Below are 25,143 nucleotides of genomic sequence, written 5' to 3' on the forward strand. Positions count from 1 at the left end.
CCAGGTGGCTAACTCCCGCTTTAGCCCTCCCTCAACTTTAATGGGGATAACGATGATTTAATTGTGTGGCTCTTCCAGACATTCAAAATGTTTTCTGATCGAACGCATACAATTCGGATCGTGAATCCAGTATATGGAAAAAAGTCTTTTTGGGACCCATGGCATCACATGGCGGACACAGAAGTTTAAATTCTACATTTGGCCACTATAAAAATTGGCTTCAAATCCTGGCGGTGTTTCTGTGGGCTTGATGATGTCACAGTGGTTACGTCTACTATTTTTAAACAGTCTATGGTAGTGTGATATGTGTCTACCTTTAATTAATTCCAAAAGAGGCAAATACACAAATGGCCGAACTAATATTACTCCTTAATTGACATAAATGAACATAGGTACATTTTAAGGTTAAAATACACAATACATTAAACAATACCTAAAATATCTTAATAGATTGTATTTGTTGCACAACACTGACCCTTCAACCCCAGTTTACAAGTAAATGAGTGAAAATGAGATGACTAAGACACGTTTTCATGCAGCAGCAGGAGTGTTCTCACTTGAACTCTGTGCCTGTTTGGACAAAATGACCACAAACATGTCTGAGCAAATATATTTCCAGCAGTTGTCAAGACGACAGCAATTTGCATGGAGGGTCAACAAATTTGTCATTATCAGGCCTGAACTACATCAAGCAATCAGACAGTATGAGATTTATTGCCAGGTGGGTTTCCACCTTCAAGGAATTGTAGGTGTTTGGTGTATACAATAAACATTTGTGCTGCCTTTTAAATAATTTGGTCATTTAGAGGGTTTAGATGCTCTGTCCGGTATCCTTGAGCCAGGCTGCTTTGGTGCTGACCGTAGTTGCCTGAGTAACAGGACACAACAACAAAGACGTGCAAAGTCAACTACCTCTGGACTGGATTCAAATTCAAGAACACTGCTGACATCGGCCAAAAGGATTTCACTCCTTTTCCATTCAAATGACCTGTTTTGCATCATTTGGAGAAGTCCGGGCAGGATCACACTATGAAAACAAACGGCAGGGCTTTAAGATAACAGAACCAAAACTTGGCGGGGCTAATGTCATCACAGGCCATTATGGTCAAACTAACTTCAATAGGTGATGCTATGGGCAACCATGTTGGGTATGCAAAGCATTGTAGGAGGTGCAGAGGTTCACACTGAGTGGAAAAGAAGGTTCGTAGAGTTTGTGAATACTAAAAAAACACCTTACCCAGATAATATCTCTCACATCTTAATTCCAAAGATCTCTTACTCCCTAACCTTATGATCTGTTGAATCATTACAAAATATTTTGCTTGTAAATCCCGGATTTTTGCCTCCCTTAACCCAAAAAAGATCTCCATGAAGTAGATTAGACTTAATCCAAAGTGACCACAAATTAGGCAAAAGAAGGTGCATCAAATGAAGGTTGTAATTCCACGCCGGGGCGCATTAGGGTATTTATCGTCAAAGCGATCCCCAGCTTTTAATTCATTTGACATCTTTCAGCACTAATACAGTATCTGATTTCTGAGAAGCACCAGTACACAGTCACACAGCGTGACATCTGGAGGAAAGCAGCGGGTTGCAGGACAAGTCGCTGAAAAGTGTTTCTACACAGAACAGAGACCAAGGCCATTATGTCTGCACCAGATTTACGCTTCATATCTAAAAAGCACGAGCCAGCGCCACACGTAACTATCACCCGCTGCTCTCAATGTTATTCAAATGACAGTACAATTCTATTTTCACCTTGCAACTAACTACTCCTATGTCAGCAACATTTACTGTTCTGTCGTTCGTGCCGGATACGCTGGCGAACTGGGAAATTAATTCTAAAAATGGGATTATCCTGGAACGTGTGTAGTTACTGGGATTGAGCTCAAAAGTAGTCCCCAATTATTCTCCTCTGAAATCTTCCGTCCCATCATGTGGAGAATATGAGCCCCTGAGGCCTTATCAAAAAGGTGATATGATGACACATTCTCTCACTATGCAACTTTTTATGCCTTGATCTTACTGAATGCAATGTTGTAAAATTCCATCAACAAGGGCTCGAAAAGCAATGTAAACATTGCATGCACAAAAAATAAATCTGCACTGCCGCAAGGAAGTTGTTAGGGAAAGAGGGAAGGAGGGGTGGCTGTGTTGAGGTAGATGAAGGGGAAACTGGTTACATGGATGTAGCAGGGTATGTTTGTGTGTGTGAGCGAGAAGGAGGAGGAGAGAGGGGGGGCGACGGCAGGCAAACCTATCATCCACGGAGCCCACCAGTAAACTCTGGAGGGCAAACAATCTCCCTAATTGAATTCAATCCAGGCTCACCACAGGAGGCACCGAGGCTAGTGGCTCCATTCAGTGTGGAGAGGGCTGGTGGAGTTGGTGGTGGCGGTGGCGGAGGGAAGTGTGTGTGTGTACGTGCATATTGACGGGATGAGGAGGGGAGGGCTTCAGCTGGCATGACAAGAGAGCGAGGAAAGGGAAGGAAGATAAGTACAAGAAGCAGGGAGCAAACACAGGGTTGTAGAAGACAACAATGACAAACAGACAGGGAGAGGAGAAAGAGCTCGGTGCGTAAAGGTTTTGGTGGTTATTTGGGGGGGGGGGTTGGTGTACAAGGAGCACAAGATTCGAGGGGTAGAGAAATGGAAGCCAGCTGCGCTTTTGCATGATTACACCGAAAACATCATTTGCATGAGGGAATGAAATCCAAATACGCAGGGTAGATACGTATGGTTACCGACCAAAAAAGCCCTCCTTGTTGCTGGCGGCAGAAATTAAAGGCTTACCAGCGATGTCCCACAGATTTGCATATGAAGATGAGTACCTATCATGAATCATTTTCATAAACATCCCATTGCACACAAAGAACAAGCCCAATTGGCCCACATGAATGCTCTTCATTACTGCGCCGTGTTGGGGGGGTGAACTGCCTGTGTACTTAATCTGTGATCTGTTGCGTATTCATGACATGCAATGAGACGTTTTCAGCTCAGTCTGATGCTGTCAGAAATGGTGATAAAATTGTACAATACCTTGGTGTGAGGCGGAGTGTGATTCTTGAGTCTTCTCCTCACAAATCCTGTGTATCACATTCCAGATAGTAAAACCATGTTCTGTCCTAGTAAGTAAACAGAGAAAGAAAGCAGGTTAGAAGGCAGAGCAGGATAATCTTGCGTCAGTAAAACATGGCAACCCTTATTCTTTCAAAATAGGTGACAGAAGAAATAAACAGTGCAGCAATATAAACTTTATTGCCTCCCAGCATGTCCTTAAGTAACCTTTAAAGGGTAAGTTCAGTATTGTTTAACCCTGGACCCTATTTTCCCATGTTTTTATGTCTGAGTGACAACAGTTTTTGGAATTTGTCCCGTTTTGAGCAAGACCACTTCAGTCTGCAGCCACGTAACTGGATTTAATGTAACCACACAGTTCACATGTCAATGTACGTTAACTAAAACTGCTTGTTTTTGCCACTGACAGGCTCATACTGTCATAAAAAGGGCCTGTTAAAGGGTAAGTTCAGTATTTCAACCTGGACCCTATTTTCCCTTGTTTGTGTGATTAAGTAATTAATGGGAACAATTATTTTTTAAATAGGTCCAGTATGGAGCAAGAGCGCTGCAGCTGGCAGCGGCAAAACAGGCTGCAATGTAATCTCTGGGGGCAATTGTGCACCATCATTTTACATCTACTAAAAGGGTCAGATTATTTTTCTAATTATCTCACAACATATCGAAAGGATCCCTACAGAGACAGATCTTTTTGTTTGAGAGTAACATCCTTTTTAACCAGAAACAGCCCCCAAGTCGCCATCACCAAACCCACCAGACTCCATTTAAATAAACAGTTATTTCAGCGCATACAGAGCCAGCGTATTTCCACATCTATCTGGGTGTATTGAGGTTTTTTTTAAACCAAACCAGAATTGGTGATTGTTGGGACAATGGAAAGACATACCAAGATGGTTTTGTGAGTTTAATTTGTTTCTGTTAACTTGAATGAAGCATATTTTACCATGATTAAATTACTGGTTATTTTAAAGAAGTCTGGGGAGTTTGGAGATAGCAATTTCAGTGCTGTTTCTGGTTAAACAAAAAGGATCTTACTCTTAAACAAAAACATCTTTCCATAATGTTGTCAGACACTTAAGCCCTTTTTAGATAGGAATTGTGCAAATTTGCAGGAAAGCCCAATCAGTCTTTTTTTCAGCACTGGCAGTATAAAAACAAAATCAGGGAGTGTGGTAAAATGCCGCCTACCTACTTTTGTTTATACAGAATGCGCCTTTTTCAGGGCAATGGGGGTGCGAGCAAGTAACAAAATGTGTAGCTCAGCGCGTGACGTAAACAGTGACGTGGAGGGAAGCCGCGGCTGGTCAGTCCTTCGGCGATTCTCTCGTAAGTCGGCCTGTTCTTCACCGTTCCTGTCATCTGAGGGTTAACGGCCTCTTCGTCTGCGAAGACAAGGAGATTGTGCAATTCCTTGTCTCCTCAGTTGCTCATCTTTACAGTGTCTTTCAGGTTTCTATTTCCCTCTTTCTACTCGCTGCTTGCTAATTCCTCGCATCAACAGCTCCTCCCACAAGTCTTCAACAGCCCCTCCCGTTGCAGAAGGCCGCCTCGGTCTGTTTAAACTAAAAGGGTTCCGCCAATATGACTACCCTATGAGGCGGAAAATTGGGCACCTCGGATAAACTCACCAATCCGGCTCTGTGTGTCTAAACGCTTGCAGCTTGCCAGCAAAACTGCTCAACATTTGCGGAAAATATGGCAGTGTAAAAGGGGCTTTAGAATAATAATCTGACCATCAGTGGCAAAAAAAAAAAAAAAAAAACATTTTTAGTGGACGTAAATAGACGGTGCATAATTGCCCCATGTGATTACATTGCAGCCTGTTTCGCCGCTGCCGGCTGGAGCACTCTTACTCAACATTGGACCTATTTCAAAACGAATTGTTCCTATTAGTCACTTAAACACAAACATGGGAAAATAGAGTCCAGGTTGAAAAATATCGAACGTACCCTTTAACAGTCCTGTGACCATCCATGACATAGATTTACTTTAAAAAACTAAAAAGAATCATTACTTTTCAATGCCAGAAGTGTTAGTCACAGTCGCATCACACACAAACACTATATTTTGCTCTCTTCTGGGTCGCCCATTATTAAGTGGCATCTTCATAAATTTTTCAGCTGTTGTCTGGTTCCCACAGTGGTGATAGAGCCCGATTGCCGCTGTATGAAGTGCTATTCAGGTCACATCAGCTTTTAATGGCTGATTTATTAGGGCCCAACAGGGGCTTGGTGATGGGCTGCAGGACAAAGAGCCTGTTTTAAACTGCATTAACACTCTGCAGTAAATATCCCATACAACATTAGCATTTTGATGACTGCCTCCCCCAGTCACCTTTTGCGCCGCCTCGTTGTCCCTCGCACACATTTTGCTCCCCTGCTCTGCCTCTTAGCCTTTGTATTAATCCATCCTTCGCATGTGCCACTTTGTCTCTCTCAGCCTTCACGTCAGTCTGCTCATTACATTCCTCGCTCATCATATTCAACGTAAACCTTCTGCCACTCTGATACCAGTGTGCACAGGTGAAGTGGTTAAGTTTAATTATGGCTGAATTAATAGGCTACATGAGCGGCTTCACAGAGGTTTGTTTAAGTTTAGCGAAACTGAAAACCATGTTTCGTCTTCACCTTCAGCGCAGAAAAAAACATGTCACCTTTCTCGCTTCCATTATTGTGATGCAAACTATCTTTATATGTTTTATAATTAAATCACAGCTGCAATCATACAAGCGATGAGCCCCAAAGCTTTTGTAATTGAGGTGTCTATAGCAGGTTAGGGTCATGAATAATCAGCCAAAATTAAAAAAGAATTAATCAGTACTGCTGTGTTTACTATGCAAATTCAGTAGATATTGGATTACACAGAAATTAAAAAAGGTTTTGTTTTTTTGTTTTTCTACTCTAACTAATTTGGGCTGTCTGTCACTTGTCAACATATCTTTTAATAGCACTGGCACATGCTTGAAAAATTACCTTCTACGTCCATAATAAGTCATTAACAGAGAAACAAACATGAAAAAAAAAGCTTTCTGTTTAGAGCTGTCATCAGGTTTGATACTGTGCATGCATCCCCAATCTCACACACACTGAGTAAAATGCTTTTTTGTTTCAAATTATGCAGAGATGCTACGAAAGACAAAAAAAAATGCAATTATATTGCCAAACTTCCAAATATCATCTGGGCACAATGGCTGACCAATCTTGGCTTGGGAACAAGTGCTGGGGCCGTGCTTCATCAAATCTGCTGTTCATTATGTTTGATCAAATTTGAGACTTTGGCAGAGAAAGCAGATGCCATAGGTCGATTCAGATGAACTGCCGAAGCTAGTTTGGTCAACAGAGCATCTGCCAGTCATTTAGCAAGCCTGGAAGTGTTTGGAAAGGAACACAATCACACCATATTGCAACAACTCTAACCACAAACTGTTGTGCTAAAGGAGAGACAGAGTTCACAGACAATAGAAAATAAAAATGAAATTCCGGACGGCTTAATGTTCCAAAGTTGGCCGCATCACACTGGACCACTTTTATCCAGACTTCATCCACAGTAATTACAGCAATTGTACAAATCTTTATTTTACATATTTACCTCTTATAAAACCCATTTTTGCTGCCCCTCTCCCTGATCTTCCTCGCTGAGCGGAGACACCGTCAGAGCCCAATTCAGACCTGCTCTCTTATAATCATCTGTATTTAAGTTCTGGCAGTAGATGAGAACTGAAGCTTCCAAAATATCTTCAAAGGCTTTTGGACTAGAGAAATGTACACCAGGCAGTTCCAGGCTCTCAAGGCAATCTTGTACCATTACTCCTAGGATGCTCATTCCAAAGATATGCAATTCTATTGAAGTACTAGGCATGGATGACCCAGTGTGACACTGTGTGAGAAAGCTGCTTATTAATGCTAGGTTGCTCATTAATGAAAGCATAACATTACTCAGGAATGTGCAGAGTTTACACTGCAACAACACATAGCTGTTATTAGTGCTGAACAATTTGGGGAAAATGTCTAATTGGTGTATTTCTGAGCAACTTTGCAAAAGTGATTAAATTGCTAACTTTCTATAGAGGCTTGTATTTAAAGTAGTATATGGCATTAAACAAGTTATGAGTGAACCAAGTACAAACTTATCTTGTTTAAACATGACTAAAATCAGATAAAATAATAATAAAATAAAAACATATATTAAGAATTTTGTATCTAGGCACTAATAATCATGCCTGAATGTTTCTGGTATCGGACCTACAACACCAAAAGTAACTGTTGCCAGCTCTGTGCTGTAGCTGCTTAAGCTAACGTTAACGTACATAACATTAGCTAACGTTGGTTTATTTTTAGATTTGACAGTTTTATGTTAAAGCTCAAAATAATTATGCTTAAAGGGGAAAGTAAAACAACTCTGTACACTAGCTATCTGTCATTTAGGCATAGCCCACACAGACAAAAGATTTTTGCATTTTGGCCTTTTGTCCACACGCAAATTGCATTTTAGGTCACTAAAAACGTTTCTTTCCTAAAACTCCATCCAGGGTTAAGATTTTCAGAAAATCCCTTTCTCAGTTTCAATAGTTAGACAGGCAAAACTGTTTTTATCCTGTAATGTCAGAGTGTGCTATCTGTTTTGTGAGGTGTCACAAATGAGGCGGCCATTTTGTGCCATGGTGGACCAAAATAGTGCTGACTCTAATGTTGCTACCAGGACTTTTTACATGTTGATACAGTGAGGAACAGAGGCGTCATATGTGCTACGAAGGTCAATGCTACAGGTAGCCTTCTGGTAATAGCATTTTGTCAGGCTGCTAATTGGCCAACAGCTACTTCTTCTTCTTTGCGTGGCTTTACAGTTGCGGTAGTATCTCTACCTGTGGGTTTGTCATACTCTTGACAGCACTTCAATTGTGTTTTAATTTGGACAGTGATTTTTCTTAAAAAAGTATGTGTGAATGGGTATTACTCCAGAAAGGAGGAAGGAAAACACTGTTGATAAAAATATCTGTGTCCATGTGGCCTAGCCCTTAAAAGTTACATTTGAAAAGTACCGAGCTAGCTGCTAGCTTCCTCATGGAAACTGAGGGGAGGTGATCACCACTTTTTTTATGCCGAAAAAATTGCCATGTATTAAAATATAAGAAATAAAAATACAATTTTCTTTTTGTGTTAGAACATCCTTATAAAGGCTGATTAAAATAATGCCAAAGAATTTTGCATGTTAAAGACTGCTGGGATACTCTGAGACAAACAGTCTGACAGTGGGATAATGGTTTGACATCATGTTATTTATTTTTCATTGACTGCTCAGGATATGCAACCAGCCAGTATTACATAGAGCATGAAGTGATTTCAAAGTTTTGTTGGACTGCCAAGTAAGCCAGCCAGAATCATTGGATATCCGCAAAAGAATGATTCGCCATTGAAGGAATGCACAAACCCAAGAGGAGGTACTGTAACTTCAATTGTTCCAGGAAGGGTGCCTTTGGCCCCCGTCTTCATCGCATTATCTACCACTCTCTGTTTTTCAGTTCCCATGGTGAAAGGAGTGTTTTCTAAATTACAAAGTGATGAAACACAGGCTGTCTATCCTGCTTTCACTGCCGTGAACTAACACCGAAATTTGATTTCACACCCCAAAAGTGATTCATTGCCATACAGTACAGTGTGCTGGATATCAGTGTTGAGTGTGGTCACAAGTGCAACTGACCATATTTCTGACCACGCCCGACAGTGATGCTGGGCGTAACAATGCTTTTCTGCCATGACAGATGTAATGTTCCATCATCCTTTATGATGTTCATTCCAACAAAAACAGCGAAAAAAGAAAGCTATCATGACTTGACCTCCCCGTCTCAATAAGCTTACTAAGTCATGATGATGAACTGTTTGAATTCATCAAATACGTTCAAGTAGAAGTACAACACAGTGTGTTTAATCTGAACAAGCAATTACACATGTGAGTGTTTTTTTGTCTAACTACTTACAGGTAAAAAGGATGTGTAAAACGCAAAAACAAAAAGGAGCACCAGCCTCAGGGCAACAAAGCACTACTGAAGAACAAGAGTGACAATGAGAAAGAGAAAGTAGACCTTTTCTTCTTCATCCAAATTAAACACTCAGTGTAACTGCTTTTCATGTTAAAAGGACAGTAAACTGCTGCAGTGGGGGAAATTAGTACCAAACACAAGTGCATGGCTAAATATGATGAATACAAGAACACCATCAATTGTTTTGTTTTTGGTTTGGCTGCACTTGCTGTCAGCTTCTCTACAGACTGTGTCGGCTTTGCAGCTGTTGGTTACCTCACCCCCTGGCTCAATGCTGTTTCAAGGTAATCGTGATGAAAAGTTCAGGGGCATGAATTTGACCAAGTGAAGAGAAACAAGGCAGGAAAAACGATACGTTTCCTGCCTCAAGGCGAAAAATTGCATATTGTAGCTGTTGGGATTTCTTGAAATACATTAGTGTCTCTAACACCAGCTTATCATTGTGTGTCAAAAAAGAAAAGTGCTATCAGGAGACAAAAGAACATATGAGAAAGCAGTGGACGCATGCAGCCGCTGTATGACTGATCCAAGTCGACAGCCTGTGGTGTGTCTCTATAAAAGCATTTACTGAGGCACAGCACCGTGGCCTGCCGAAAGCTCATCAAAGAGTGGCTTATTTTATCAGCCAAGTGGAAAATGTGCTGAGAAAGAGAGGGAGAGGCAATAGTGAGGAAGTCAGCGAGAGTAACTAAGCTATTGTGCCCATCGCTGACCCAAACACCCGCGTTACAGTAGTCATGGCTGCTCACAACAAAAGCTCTAATCGGCGGAGCAGGGCTCTAAATTAAATGACCCTGTGGTTGTGACACTGTAACTGACAAGCCGGTCGGTGCATGCTGAGGCCAAAGGCAAAGGAGATATGGCTAATGAACAGAAAATGTATTGAAACTGTGGCATCTTTTACAAGTAGAGACGGCCTTGAGTAACCTACATACTCCCGGATGAAGTACGCAATGTGCACTGTTAGTGCTTATTCGACTACTTGCAGCTATTTCATAGATTATACAGACTTTCAAATGAGCTGCTCTCAGAGACAGAAATAACCAGGCCTCATAAAGATTTTGTTTGCACCCTCAGGTAAACTGCACTTCTAGTATAACATACCATGACTTTCACCAAATGTAACTACAACACCTCTCACACTGTGAGAATGAGTCTGAATATATTTTCAAGGGTTTAAATCTACTATGAAGAGGTGAAGGAAAAGGAGAATGAGAGTGTGAAATACAAACAAGCCCTCTGTTCATGAAATGTAAATTTAACACAAATTACATCGCACTACTATTATCAGTTAAGTAATCATTGCCAGTCAGGACGTGCTTGCTTGGAAGGGAGAGAAAGCTTACTAACTGAAGTCAATGGGCAGCATTTATAATGCATGGGCAGCATCCCTACCCTCAAGGGTCACATTAAATTCAGGGAAGCTGATAACAATTGACTGAGGTTGCTGGCAACTGCAGGAAGATAATGTATACTTACATGTCTGCTTTCTCATTCTTTAGTCTCACTTTAATTCTCTGCCTCTCTATTTTCTCAGCACACACTTCGTGTCTCGTGTCCAGGATTCTTTCTCTTGCTTATTTTTCTAAGATTTTGTCTTCCTACATCTCTTTCATCTTTATGTTTTTCTCCTACTCTACATTTTTCTCCCGCACTCTGTTACCAATGACAAGACGCGATGAGGGACATACAACATCAAACAGTCCTCACCCCAAAGGCTTCTATATACATGGGTCACAATCGGCCTAAATTGACCGACCCAAAGTTCCGCTCCCCTAAATTGATAATGCTAAGTTGAACAAAATTGACAAAATGAAACATGGCTATGCCCGTTCTGTTTCGCCAGATGACGCAATGTGTATTAGAGCTGACATCATGTACATCCGAAGAAATAACACCAACATTTACCTTAGGGTGGCACATAGCCTTACAGAGATAATATAAACAAGTATAGCCTTGATTTGGCTCACGATAATTGGTGTCATGTCATTGTTCCAACAGCTCATAATTCCGAAACCCCAATAGGTTAAAAAATGCCCCACTAGACCAAGAGCACGTTTGGACTATTATCCTGAAACAAATGTGCATTACTCCAAAGGGCCTTTTCTCCGCACATGGCTAATTAGTCGTGGGACCTTCCTATTATGGCGAAGGCATGACCCGCCATGCTTTGCTTCTGATTGGCTTACCCTTATATTCCAACCCTAACCAATTCCACTCTTAATGCCTAAACCTAACAAACCCCAACCAGCAAGTAGCCATTTAGAGGCAGAGTAGGGAGGGTCATACTTTTGCCATTGTGGAAAGGGCAGATGATGTCATTCTACATAATTATTTGTCATGTGCTTCAGCACGGTAGAGTTTGTACTGTATTTTCGGAAAAAACAAAAGCCTTTTGAAGCAATGCAAGTTTATCCTGGGATAACCAACTGTCATAGAAATGGGCTTTGGGTCCAATGGGGCATTTTAATTGGTTTTCAAGATTTTAAGCCATTGGAACAATAGGCATCCCTCTAATAATTCAAGTCATCCTAAAAAATATGTCTGCATGCAACTCATCCATCTTTTTTGAAATCTCTTTAACGTTATCACAGAAATAAGGAGGAAGCAAATCTGGCTGACGTTGGTGACCTGACAATAGACTAACTCCTCTTGATGTAGCTATACATTAGCTAGCCAGTTAGCTAGCATTGTGGTAACATTAGCCAACTTAAGATGTGACTATATATGACGTGATGTGTCCATGAGTATTGTGACACCAATTATAGGCCCCCAATCACATATTTTATCCATCTTTAAAATGTGGGTTTCTTTACAATATATACGAGCCTAGCACATAACATCTAAGTAAATAAAAGGGAAGGGGAAAGGTTACTGAGGTTCTGACGTGTGCCAAGCTTGCTCAACTGTTATTGGAGCACATATTGAAAAGGGTGGGACTTAAAAAGGGTCAAGGGAAGGGATTTAGGTTACTGTGTACAGTGTGCATATGTATGTTCTTGATTTTGTCTATTTGTCTGTAGAAACATAGAAAAGATAGAGATAACAAACACACACAGCCTCCAGAATAATGCATGCAGCTAAAGTGGTCCACAGCACCTCAGTGTTAAATTTTTATTTGTTGGTGTATGCCAGCTCATGTGTTTGAATATTTATGTAAATATCATGTTTTTGTAGTCCTCAGGCCCAAGATTGCTTCTTAAGCCAAAACGAGATTTCAGTTATCACATGATCTCACCTGGAAATCCCAGCTCAGAGTCGATTTTTAAAAGGCTTTATGTCCACGGCGCCCAATACTAAATGCATGAAATGTATCGTCAAAAACAAGCTGTCAAAATGGCATACATTCACATGGAAATTTTCTCCTCTGATGGGGCCAGAGAGCTGTTTACCTTAGCAAGGGAATATTATTATGATAATCACGCTTGTCTTTATTTGGAATACATACATATTCCTACCACGATGACCAACCTTGCAGCAGAACATAAAAGTCAATAGAGGGGAAAATTGTATGGGTGACACTAGTGGGACTTGACATCGTAGGTCCTTCATGAGGGTGCACGTTGTGTGCATTTACAATGAGCCATTTAGCATTTTTCTGCGAGGGTAACACCACACGGAGAAGCACATTTGTTCTGTGGAGGGTTACCGGCCAAGGCCATGGAGACATGCTCAGAGAGACAGAGAGGATGCACTTGAGACGAGTGCTGCAAGACATCAAAAAGGAGGATTACCTTCAATGGGTCATGAGTTATTGAGTGTTCTCAAAATGTGTCATGCCACTAAAAAACAGTGTATTTTTAAACTGATTTGATTTAAACCAGGGCTGCAACTAATTTATTTTCATTCTTCATTCATCCATCCATTTTTTTCTGTTAAACAGAGCGGCTGTTTAGTCAATAAAATGTCAGAAAAAAGGGACAAATGCCAACTGCAAGTTCACAGACCCCAAAGTGTCATCTTCCATCTGCTTATTTTGGCCTGAAAACAGTTAAAGACTCTGATTTATACTCATACAAGACAGAGAAAAGCTAGAAATTCTGACACTGGAGATTAACATTAGGAATGAAAAATGATTTAGAGCTGCAACTAACAATTATTTTCATATTGAGTTGGTCAATTGGTGATGCAATAATGAAAAAGGCTTCAACGATTAATCAATGATCAAAATTGTTGCCATTCATTTTCCCTTATCAATCAATCAACTAATTGTTTTGGCAATACAATGATTAATTTATGATAAAAAAAAAGTCACTTATAGCACTTTCATAAACTATATATATATTTGCTATATGGAAGCAAAGGACACTATGCCCCACAAAGGTTCCCTTGTCAACTCAAAACCAGAAAACCTGCAACTGATTGAAGCAGTGGATCGAGTTACAGGTAGTTTACTTCTGAATCTTGTTTCCATGTGTGAGTGTGTGCACCCCAAGCAGCCCAACGTGCCCTTGCCCTCCCCACCCTGACAAATACGGAACTTGACCCCTTCTGAATTCTAAAGCCAACCTGCACACTGAATATAACCTTGGCATAAGAGAGCGGAGAGAGGTGTGTTTCCAATAAAGCCAAGTCTTTGAGTGTGTCGGAGTGTGTGAATGAGCATGTATGCATGCTGTGTTTATGTGAAATTCAATTGTGTATGTCTCTGTGGATTCGTGTCTGTGTCTTAACACAGGTCTGCATAGCCGCACGTGTTTATTTGTTCATGTTTGACTGCTTTTTAGTGTATGGGTTTGTATGGGTGCGCAAGGGTTCAATAACCATGTGTGCAGCAGGGGGGCTCTGGAGTGTCTCAGCACCCAAGGCGCCAAGGACATGGCTTGACAGGTGTGTGTGGAGGACCTAGTGGTCTGCAGAGCAGCGGCAGGCAGCAGCACAATGTGCCCATTCAGGCCTGGAAGGAGACAACCGAGATATCGCAGGACCCCTGTGAGGAGGGGGCGGTCAGCTGGGGGCACGTCAACCTTTCACTGCGACTACAAAGGAAGACATAACTATAACCGCATCAACACAGTAATGGGCTGCGTGACCCCATGCTGGCTAGCTGTCTACTGGTATGTGGCAGATTCAGGCTGTCTACAATTTTAGACAGATTCTACTGAGATAACTTTGACTACTGAGGCCAAAAATTGGGTTTAATGTGGAGCTATGGGTCTAAACTTTCTGTAATGTAAGAAGTCAGAGTTCTAAGTCTATTTTATGTATATATAAAGCAGGTGTAGATGCTATTTAAATACTGTGAAAGTATCAATCCATAGAGAAACTGTACCTGTAAATGAGCTGCCAAGACTTCCATGAAGTTGTGATGTCAAACAACTACACTATATAGACCGAGTCCCTTTGTATTTCCTGTTTGAATGTTTGTTAATGACAGGGAGTAAACAGGGACCAAATCGGTTGTTCTTGCAACAAGAATGACAATCAAATGGTCTATAAAGGTAGAAAGTGCCAATACAGTGCCAATACAGTCATCCCCTGTATCCCATCCATCTGTCTGTCTCAGACAGAGGATGAATACAGGTGTAGTCAGGCAGACAGCTTGAGAAAAATAATGTGTTTTTTGAACATTAAAGCGTGTAAACACATTCTAGTAGAAACTTAAAATACAAGCATGATGAAATGAGCACAATACGGGACCTTTAATAGGCGGATAGCTGAGAATAGCTGTGACATTATATAGGCCAAGAGTGAAAACACTTGGAAGACTTGTCAGAATAAATGATTATGGAGTTATATACACCCTACACTATAGCACAGACTTTATTTATGAACGTGCCAAATATGTCAAAAAGAAAACAAGCACACTGAAAGATGAAAAAAAAAATACATTTGCCCTTTTCTAAACATCCCCCAAAAAACAATTTCCACCATCAGGCATTCTGCAAAAATTAAAAACTTCAACAACAAATGCAACTGGTTTGACTAATTTTCCAATTTGGTATGCATTCCCTGTTTACAAGGATGAATGAAGTGGCCATTCAGGTGGTAACATTTTTTATTATCTCTGAAATTAATAACTGGTGAGGAGAAAAAAAAGCTGGCAATATGAGTAATTTAACTACTAAGACATGCATGTCCACAGCCACTGAATTATAGCTTCAAATCCAGTCTAATGCATACCAATACACACACACACACAGACACACGTTTCCTCTAGACCATAAGAACTCACATGGCAAATCACTGCCATACACAAGCTAATGGCAGGATGTGACAGAAATGGCCACTGTCTGGAAGAATTACATGGCTGCGTGGTCCATACGTCCTTAACGCACATCTGACAAGAGCTTTTAAAACACACACAATGCCACCGGCGCTGCTATCCATGCAGAAAATTGGACAGCCATCCTTCAGCTCCGACATAAATCTGTGGGGTAGCAACACGCATCGGAGAGCAATATAGTATAGAACGAGTCTCTGCTGAAACCAAAAAGTAATTGAATCGAGGATGAATAAAGATAGGGGGTGGGATGAGAGTTGAAGGAAAACATGTCATATGAATTTGATGCTTTGTGAGAGACTGCTTTCAGGAAATACGCAGTAAGGACGGACGAGGCTGCTCAAAGGAATAAGCACCGAATTATCACAGAAGACAGAAACTGCTGAAATAATCCAGAAAATTCTAAAAGTTCTGTGCCCTTGATACTGATGCAAGAAGCCTTAGTAGTTCTTCACTAACCCCAACCTCATGCATGCTTTTTCTGTTAGAATCCCTCCGCAATATCCACTTCCACAACATCGGCAAGATAACCTTAACCTACATACGTTGTTGCCATATACTACACACCAGAGGTCTCTGCAGCAGCGACCTCTAGTCCCAAGGCTATCTGCCCACTAAATCACATTTGTAGAGTCATATTAAACATGTAGCCCTGAGGAGAGTAAAAGCTCAGCAAAGAATGATAGGCATCTTTCTATCACTGAAAGCCTGCACTGCATTATTCCATGCTAGTGGCTGATGTGATAGCATGTGGCAATCGACTGCTTTAATGTTACAATATGGGCCGAGGAAACGTGTTCAATTCTTCTTGGGCACAGCGAGAGATAAGGGCCGTGTTCTCATCAGGTCACCTGCAATGAGCAAATGTGACTGAACTGAATGGATGGGAGGAGAAACAGTAGCTGGCCTCACTAATGCACGGCCACACAATGTGAAGAGAAAAGGTGTTTCTGCTCCGAAATACAAGAAAGGGCTGCATAAAAGAGAGAGAAATGAAAAGCTTTGGAGGTCTACAGTGTGTGCATTTGCTGGCAGTACAGAACAAGGTATGGATAACCTTTACGCTATACTCTGACAGCACCTTGAAAGCCCCCCAAATCCCACCTCCAACATCGCACTGTCACCACAAATGTCAAATTTAGTCATCTGAACAGGGGACTGCTATGCTAGGGAAACAGAGAGGCTGCTATGCAAGGGGGAAATAGGTGGGGTGGGGATGGAAGAAGAAACAAGAAACAATCATAATGGTAAGCAGCAGCGTGCTGTGGTTACCAGTGCTTGGTGCTCAACTGAAAGAGAAGCCGCATACTAATGGAAACCCGGATCTTTGAAGCAGCTAGCAGCTAATACAACAAGAGAAGAGTCATTGCCACAACTGTCTAAAGCCCCTTTCCCACTGGACAAAAAAACCCACTAACACCCACTAACATCTGGCTTTTGTCTTTAGTGGGAAAGGTTACAATCGGCATAATTGACTCTGACTCTGCAGTCGTCACAAGTATATATTAGCTCCACCTCCAATTGACAGTGATAGAAACATGACATCTAAGTGGACATCTAACTTTTCTGGCAGTCAGTAACTTCTGTAAATCTTATCATCTCAGCCACAAATTCCATCCATCCCCATCCAAGTAGTGCTCCAACATTGCTCAGAATCAGTTGGCGCCGAGTTCGAAACGAAAGAACGAGTAAGTAATAGCTCTAAAAAAGAACATTTTCGCTGGTCTCCATGCTGCTTTCTACTATTCACTAACTCCATTTTCTGGGGTGTTTTGACGTCTATTCTGATACAACTGAATAAAAAAGAAAGGCATACTCGTCTTCTGGTAATGGCAAAGGATTGTTGCCTATTTTTAGCAGGTTTCCCCAAGGTTAAAAAACCTGCATATATGCACTAATTGTGGTAGAGGGTATCATTCATCCCAGTATCCCAGGAATTATGTACATATTAGATGATTCTGCACTTCATGATTTACATCCAAAGCTAACGTTCAGGCTACCTACATAAAGTTATGTACTCCAACCATGCCCTAACCTTCGGCCAGTGTTTTAGTTGCCTAACCCTTACTATATCTTGACAATCATTTATTTGTTATGAACATATTCTTTTTTTAAATCTGAATTATATAGGAGATTTTAGAAAGCAAGATTTTTTGTGTTGTCCCTGAATGCAATATGAAGATTTACAGACTAGTCCAGGGTTGATGTTCTTGGGTTGCTTATACACCTTGTTCCATTGTATTTACGTATTCCTAGAAGTAGCACTGCTTTTCGTATCATCAGTTGACTGGGTGAAATGGGTTTTGAATTTGGTATCAGCTCCCAGAGCAGTTAGAGCAATCCCTCCGACCTCCTTGCTTTTTACCTGCTGTGATTTAGCATGTTATTTTTGTTAGGTCATCTAGAAATCAGGTCAGGGGAGCCTTATTTCATTTTAAGTGGGCATAATAATTCATTCCAGCCATCCAGTGGAGGTAACAGTATATCAGGGCACCAAATGGCAAACCTTTCCGCAAGTCTCAGAAACTATATATGGTGACAGTCAGTATATTTCCTGGTTTCTGTTACTTGGGTCAGGCATAGGTCGGGAATGAGATTTTAGAATGAGGTTCGGAGGTCATGAGATTGGTTCAGCATATTTTGCATGCCATTAAAATTGTATATGGGTAATGGGTATCAAAACAAACTGCCGGTGCATGGTAACAGACACAAGTAGACAGATGGCTGCCGGAGTGGGGTTTCTTATGCATGACGAATTGCCGCATCTGCTGGTGTGACTGTGCAAAGCACGCGGTCAGGGGAACTTCTCAAGAAAACAGGAGGGAGCGTCATCTGAAAACAAGCAAACAAAAGCCAGGCTGTCATCTGTTTCCAAAGTGATCTTTTTATAGTCTGGAGTCATCTGCAGTAGCCGAGTCGGACAGGAATCCTGCAGGGACCTGAGGGCAATCAAGGTGGCAGTCACTCTCCCAATACCCAGGTGAGGTGACATTCTGCCAAAATAAAGTCTTAAGATCTCCGGAAACAGCAACTGGAATGGGCATAAATCCTTAGGGGAAAGCTACAGAGGGAGCGCAAAGGATCTGCAAGCCTTGCCACACCTTGTCATCGAACTTACAAAAATCCACACCAAAGGTTAGCCAAAGTTTGTCAGATGTCAAAACAGATCATAGAAACCATCAAAACTCTATCAAGGTAAAGTGCTTGTGTGGCCTCTTTCCAGACCTGCCCGAGTTCCTTTTCAATTCAGTGGCATTTCCTAATTAGATGAGAAGGATGGTTTGATGTACATGCTCTCATTGTATTAAAAAGAAAGCAGAAAAAAGGGCAATGCATGGACCCCCCTTGTTTGCCTGCAGTGCAGCGATAGAGAAGGTTACAATTGTCTCTCCCTCTCTCTCTCTAGTGCATCTACAGATGCAGAGAAAAAAATCAATGCACAAAAAGCACTTCATTCCTGCTCAGTTTCATCCTTTACTGCCAGTATAATTAAAAGTGGCTTCGACGGACTTTCCAATTCAAATTTCCCCGTCAGTTGGAGGTGGCCTGCTTTAAGTCATGAGGGCTAAATTGAGGGGGAATGTTAAGACATAATGTAGCCAGGACTCATTTTGATTGTATGGTAGTCAGGTTGGGAGATATATTTCTATTACATTGACATAATGATGTAAGACTAGATATTATCTTAGACTATGGAAATCATATAACGTAGGTGTTTCCTGGTTTTAAGTGCTGCATTACAGTAAAGTGATGTAATTTTCTGAACTTACCACACTGGTGAAGCTGCTCTCTTATTTGCCTTTACCTATTTAGTCATCATATCCATACTACTGATGATATTTTATCAAAAATCTTGTGTAAATATTTTGTGGAAGCACCAATAGTCAACCCTACAATATTGTCACAATACCGCGGTAATACCGATTACCATGGTATTTTTACCCACAGTTGTCATACTGTCAAAATCTCATACCGGCACATGCCTAGTGATTACTGCTAGTAACACCGCCCCGACCCAACAGTGTTGCTATGGAAACTTAAAGGCCAAAACACACCAACACACACAAAAAGCGCCGCGCTGCGGAGCGTCAACCGGATTTCTATTGCACACTCCAGTCCGTGGGAGCTGGGAAGTACAAAATAGCGCTTTTTCAAGGGCGGCGACGCTGGAAAAATAGGACAATAGCGTAAAGTGCTGCGGCGCAGTACGTCGACGCGCGTCAAGCAGCCGCCGGTGTGGGTTTGTAAATAGAAAATAATGGGGGCAGCTGTTTTGACGTGCGTTGTACGACGCCGGTGTGTTTTGGCCTTAAGGCCCACCCTCCAGGTTGCCCCACTAAATAAGCGGCTCAATTTTAAGCCCAAAACCCCCTTAAACACGGTTCACTATGGTTAGCTCTGTTAGCACCATTAGCAGTCCCCATAGCTAGTGGTGCAAACATAGCTAACACTGGGGTTATGCAGCTCAAAATGAATCTAATTACTCACAAGGACTACCTGGAGGAGAGACTAACTGGAGGATGGCCACCATGTTTCTGCAGCAACATGGTCCTGATGGCAGGACAGTGTTACCAGCAGTTATCACCAAATGAGCAGCGCCACTAGCAAGCTCCCGTACCGGGTGGTACACAGTGCAGAACGGCTGAAGCTAGCTAACCAGTGGAGATTGGTAGGCAGTGGGCATTAAATTTCCTCATATTAACGCAGCTAGCTGGGTGTCTTTCAGCAAAGCCAACAGCAAATAAAAGAAAAGGCAAGAAATTTACATTATAAAACATTAAATTCCCCCTCTCTAAATTGATAGCCCTTGAAAATGTAGTACTAAAGCTCACTGAATCAACCGAGCGCTGGACTAAAAGCCTTTTGTATTTCATGTGATTTCTGTTTTTAGGGGGTTATTTTGCTATCAAAAACAAATGACAAAACAGTTAGTTCCGACCGAGCATTGTGCCTGGCCAGGAGGCCTTTCGTGAGTTCTGATATATAGCATAACAGCACTTGGTTTTTTAACTATGCACATATCACTCCACTTCACAGGTCTTGTGAACCATTATGTTAACCGTTATTTAGCCAACATTAAGGATTGTCAAAACAAACACATTACCACAAATAACATTTCAGTTAAACAGTGAATGTTCACAAAAGGACACAGGGAGGGAAAGAAGTCTGAATACTACACTTAGGCAACAGTAAAAGCAACAAAGCAATAAAAGCAATATCACTCTCGAGGTCATGCTGTTGTACTGAATATCAGCACGGCTGTGATTATCTTCGGCACTTGGCCTCCTGATATACAGTACAACAGCACTCCTTCTGGTGTGATATAACTTAAATGAACTGTAACTGGCATCTTTAATTGTGATCTTTGATTTTCTCCATACTGTCCAGCTCTCTATGGCAGGTCAGGTTATTGACAACTACTCTGTGGCAATTCATTGGATGAGCATGTGCACTTTGTTTGCAGTGATAGATACAGTACAGCAGGACACAACCAACCCAACAGGGAGATGTGATGAGGACACTTAATTGGAGATTTCAGGGGGTCATGTTTAATTATTGTAATTTGGTACAAAAGCCACACCAAAGCCTCTTTTATTCAAGTTGCTCGTCCCATTTAATTTCCATTTCTACCAAAGCAGCACATAGAGTATAAATCATTTTAACACACTCTTTCCAAAAGCCACAGCTTCCTGCACTGATAACACCAGCTGAGAGACAGAAATTAGCAAATTACCTGTGTGTCATGGCTGCATCCAAGCTGCTGGACCAATTATTTCTGCTCTGCTGCAATTGTAAAGGCCTCTCCAGCTGTGTTTGACACAAAGCTGGCTTAGGGAGGCTTACTACTGACCAAAAACATAAACAAGATTACAGGAGCCTAACCTTTCACAGCGCTCACGAGTGACAACAGAACCCCCGCTAAATGGACTTTTGGTCTGGAGTCGCTAAAAGTAGTGGGATGTCTTTCTACTGCTTTCGACACCTCTTTGAGAGAGACTGGACTGATAAGAAACGGTTGAACAAAGCAATCTTTGTTGCCCTATACAAATCAATAATGGGCTGTTCATTAGTAGAAACTGTACAGCACACAGAAATAATATAGACAGAACAATGCATTAAGAAAGAGAAACTGCAGGCACAGGTGTACTGAAAATTAACTGCAACATTCCACTGATGACTTCCAAGGCAATAACTACACCTACCTTATTAATCATTATGGGCAGAAATTCCATAAAGGGTGGACCTACGCTGACCTGTATGAGCTCATTGTCTGGTGGCATGCAGCAGGTTCATATTTTCCATGTTGAACGAGCATGCTCTTGTGTTAAGCTATTTCTCTATATCAGCCTGACTTTTACCTACATTTATTATGTATGAGAGAGTAAAAGGGGTCCATGAGAAGATTATAAAAGCTTAACATTTTGATGAGATTAATCTAGCTATCAATCTTTGCATGCATACAGTAGTGAACCAATTATAATGCAGCAGTCGATGAACAAATAACATTCATATCTCTGTGAATGTATGTTCAGAGCCGCTTGACAACCTTTAAAACAACATTAATTGGAAGCAGAATTATTCCTGCACCATCCACTATAAGAAAATTTATATCACGGGCATGTCAAGTACACTAGCATGGTGCGGAAGCCGGGGGCTATCAATGCTGTGGAGAGCAGGAAGGGAGTGGATGTCAGTCGCCTGGAGAGGACGATCTGACATCTCAACTCCCACTGTCTGTCATTCTGTCTTCCCAGTGATGTATGGATGTTATATAGCAACGCTCGCCCAGCAGAACCAGTCAATACTACCATGTCGAGGAATGCTATAGCGAGACAATGGGGGACTGTGACCCTTGTTATGGAATGACAAAACTCCATGAGGGTGGAGGGGAAAGGAATGGGGCTAAAAAGAGGAGGGGGTGGTTTTTTTATTCAATATCACATAGTCAGCAGTCTTGTGGAGGCATCTGAGTGATTAAACGCTGCAAGAATGTCAGTGCTAATGCTGAAATAATGCTCATTGAGATCTGTGACTGGAAAGTTTGATTAATTTACAGCATTGTTTGTAAAATCCAACATATATGAGAGTTTGTAAAGTCCAGAACAATAAAGCGCTCGACTTGTTTCCATTGTTGTCTCTGGTATTTACGCAGTCCACCAACCTTTACTAAGACTGAGGCGATCTTTCAATGCCTCACAAGTATTTTCAGTTCTGGGGCTCCCCAGAGAACTACATACCTTCAGGGTTTTTTCTGTTTCCATTTGCAACATCAATTGGTGAAATACTGTAAGCAAAGTACTGTGCACCAGCCGGCAGTTGGTATAGTACCGCCAATTTTGCTTTGACGAGTCCAAATTGCATTGTGTTTCCACCACCACATATATGCTAAATAAAGCCTGGACTTCACTGTTGGTCCATCTGCTGTATTTTCTTCCATTATTTTCTTGCAAGATGTTGTTTAATGTAGTCTGTTGTTTACACAGCTAATGGATTTTTAAAAACATCGATTGCCGGTGCGGCATTGGCTGTGTTCATCCAATCAACATCCACTGACTTCTGGACCAATCACTACATACTTAGGTCACTCATTGTTCCTCTTCTGCTGAGAAAGTACCTACTCTAAACTAGGAGCTAAAAAGTCCCTCAGAACAGCGTTGTAAGAACTACGATGGCCCCAACAAAGGCACAAAAAAGTGGGGTTCTAAGAACTATGAAAAAGTTCCTCTGGTCCAAAATGCCTATTAAGAAACATTAGGAAATAGAAACGAAACAAGCTGTGAATCCCTTTGGAAGTTATGCCACTTTTTTGCAATAGGCCACTGTCATTGCCACCTCCACCCCCCCTCCCCCTTTTAGCCAATTAGCATAAATACAAAGACATACTTGAACGCCATGCCAAATTTCAGCCTCCTGGGGTAAAAACTATGGCCGACAAGGGTGGGGAAATTTCTGGAGACCAACCAACTGACCAACAAAGCTGGTCACAGCTATAACCTCACAGTGGACATTTTTTTCAGGATGCATACAATATAAAGTTTTAATGGGCTTTCCAAAAAGAACCTTGTTCAAGTGTCAAATGTGAAAAACACATTAAGACATCTACAGCCTATTAGGAAGCACCATCTAGCCGCCAGTTCAGCCTTTCCCTTTGTAGTGCTACCTGATCTGAGTTTATATTTTGACACAGCATTTAACTCTCCAGCATATTTCTGCCTGCAATCATTAGACAAAGAAATACACACTCCCTGTCAGCACCTCAAGGTGTGTTTGCCATTAACCCAGAGGGAGGTCTCTGCCGAAATTTTCAGTCCGCCGTATGAAGCTCGATCCAGCCTTTGAACCAAGGTGACGTCCCTGCGTAGGCAGACGAAAGGAAAAGGCCCCCCGTTTTCCAGCTCCTCGCCCGGGGGGGCTCTGTTCCTGCCTGCACGCCAGTGCCGTTATCTGCTGCTTATTATTTGGCTGAATGAGCTGGAGCGGGGCTCACGGGGTTCACTTCTGACATAATGACTGATTACAGTCTTGTGGCTCCCCTCTAAGAAATCCCACAGTTGCCACCATTGCGCCGTAGCAGCTCAGCATCACAGGCAAGACCAGTGTACGAATGGATGGCGAGGAGTGGGGGTAGCTGGTCGTTTCCAGTGACAGCGTAACTGCTACCCAGTCCTCCAGCTGTCATGACTGACAGGGACACTGGTGGACACCTGGGTCATCAACCTACTTGTCATCAGGTGCCTTGTTAACGACTGCTTTTTCTAACTAACAGGCTGGAGTGGGAATATTAGATATTTCCATTTCCGAAGCCAACTTGCAAGGAATGTGACTAAATAGCGATCCGTGTACTTTAATTCGCCCTTGAATAGTAAGGAGCACATTTGCCACTTCTCCTCCCTGCAGAACTGCGATACATACTAATGCATACAGACATTAAGCCCATTAGGAGTAATACATGTCACATGAACCATCCATAATGCACAGCAGTATGAAGACACCATCCATCCTTACTCATAAATGTGCTACTCAGATGCATGCAGGTGTGACAGCAGTATGAAAACAACACAGAACAGGCTCTGTCAATAGCTACCGTTTCCAAACAACAAGAGAAGTCATTCTGTCAGCACTTTTCAAACGCCAGCTTTCAGGCAGTCAATTAAGTTCAAGGTGAGACAAAAATGTGTTGTCATTTAAACGGTTTTGCTCCACTGGGGCGGTGCATCAATTCAGTCATCTCCATTCCAGAGGTGACAAAGGGCTGGCAGGGAAGTTTATATTTGCCAGTGGATACACATTTCTGCTGTCATTATACCAACCTGAGATGAAGCAGGATAGCAGGTGTACAAAGCGCCCAGATTTAAAATGCAGTGTTCCTGGTGAGCAGAAGCTCATAAAGACGGGAACAAACAAGGGACTACTCTTGAGGAGCCTGCTGGCTGAGGCAGTTGGCCCTGCCAGACCCCACCCCCAACTCCCACACTCCTAAATCCAATCCTATGCTATCGATTAGGAAAATCAATTTGGTCTAAGTCACAAGCACAGAGGGAGATGCTGAAACGCTGCAATACATTTTGAAGTCACAAGTGGAATCAGACTCTGATCAACTCAAAGAATACACCCTGGTTTAGTGCTTGATAAATGTGCCTTCTCTTAATTAAGAAACAGATGAAATGACCTTACACATAAATAAAGCATAAATCCCTCATTGTGAAGCCAACCACCTGTGTGAAAACACTTTAATTATCCACCTGCAGAAACGCTTCTACCCTCTGCAAATTTGATCAAGTATGAATGGAGAAATGGTATTT

General features: G+C 41.8%; 1 protein-coding gene across 4 annotated transcripts in view; it reads right to left on the bottom strand.

Moving 5' to 3' along the window:
- LOC125883407 (adhesion G protein-coupled receptor L3-like) overlaps nt 1-25,143 on the bottom strand; it is a 277,555-nt gene that overhangs the window by 242,841 nt on the left and 9,571 nt on the right. For all 4 annotated transcript variants that reach the window (XM_049567671.1, XM_049567670.1, XM_049567668.1 and 1 more), the window contains exon 2: nt 3,042-3,127. The gene's annotated coding sequence lies outside the window, so the exon portion shown is untranslated. The remainder of the gene's footprint in view (nt 1-3,041; nt 3,128-25,143) is intronic.

Source organism: Epinephelus fuscoguttatus, linkage group LG23, assembly GCF_011397635.1.
Source record: "Epinephelus fuscoguttatus linkage group LG23, E.fuscoguttatus.final_Chr_v1".
In the NCBI taxonomy this organism is placed as follows: domain Eukaryota; kingdom Metazoa; phylum Chordata; class Actinopteri; order Perciformes; family Serranidae; genus Epinephelus; species Epinephelus fuscoguttatus.